Raw genomic sequence first — 1,358 nt, forward strand, 5'->3', positions numbered from 1 at the left:
GGAGGTCACAAAGTCACAATTCTATGAAAGAGGAACTTTTCCTCTCTGTTCTAGCGACTGCAGTCACTGAATAAAACCACTAATAAAAGAAAAAAGAAAAATCAATTCTCTGGAAATGGAAAGCCACGTTATTTGTCAGAAGAGGACTCTGGACTTCTCTTCTTCACACTCTAGGGTTGGCTGCAGCCCCAGCTGCTACAATCCATCTATTAAAAACCACAGTGGATTTTGCAAGAAGCCACAGGATTGTGGAGGGCAGGAGGATGGGGGGCAGCCACTGTTGCCTGTGTGGTGCCTGACAGCAAAGCAAGGTGAGGTGTGAGGATGGGGAGGGAAGGGTGGCACATGGAGGCAGGGGCATCTCCCCACATGGGCACACCTAAGCCAGGCATGGTGCGTGCCTCTCTCCCGCTGGTGCTCACTGCGCTGTCCCCAGAGCTGGGGGTACAGCAGCCACAGGCAGAATCAGCAGTGCCCTGGCAGCCAGGAGGGCCAGCCGTGTCCTGGGGGCATTGGGCACAGCATTGCCAGCCGGGCAAGGGAGGGGATTGTCCTGCTCTGCTCGGCTCTGCACTGGGACAGCCTCACCTCAAGTGCTGGGGGCAGTTTTGGGTGCCACAATGTAAGAAAGACATTAAGCTCTTAGAGAGTGTTGGAAGGAGGGCAATGAAGATGGTGAAGGGTCTGAAGGAGCAGCCATACGAGGAGCAGGTGAAGGCACATCCCTGGAGGAGACTGAGGCGTGGCCTAATTGCAGTCTTCAACATCCTTGTGAAGGGAAGCAGAGGGGCAAATACTGATATTGATCTCTTCTCTGTGGTGACCAGTGATAGGACTCGAAGGAATGAACCTGTGGGAGGGGAGGTTTAGGTTGGATATTATAATAAAAAATTCTTCACTGAAAGAGTGATTGGGCGCCGGAACCCTCTGCCCAGGGAAGTGGTGGAGTCACCACCGTCCTTGGATTTGTTTGAAAAAAGACTGGACACAGTGCTATGGTTTAGTTCATGAGGAGGTGTTGGGTCATAGGTTGGACTTGATGATCTTAAAGGTCTTTTCCAACCTAGCTCATTCTGTGATTTTGTGAAAAGGTTCTTCACCCAAAGGGTGTTTGAGTATTGGAACAGGTTCTCCAGGGAAGCGGTCACAGCACCAAACCTGCCAGAGTTCAAGAAGCCTTTGGACAATGCCCTCAAGCGCAAAGTGAGATTTCTGGGGTGTCTATGCAGGGACGGGAGTCGAGCTCGAAGACCCCGTGGATCCCTTCCAAACCAAGACAGGCTGTGATTCCGCGAAATGCGGCTGAAGGCTCAGCGGGCAGGGCCGCCAGCTCAGCCCCGCCACAGGCGGAGCCGCCC

This window comes from Geospiza fortis, unplaced genomic scaffold, assembly GCF_000277835.1.
Source record: "Geospiza fortis unplaced genomic scaffold, GeoFor_1.0 scaffold53, whole genome shotgun sequence".
In the NCBI taxonomy this organism is placed as follows: domain Eukaryota; kingdom Metazoa; phylum Chordata; class Aves; order Passeriformes; family Thraupidae; genus Geospiza; species Geospiza fortis.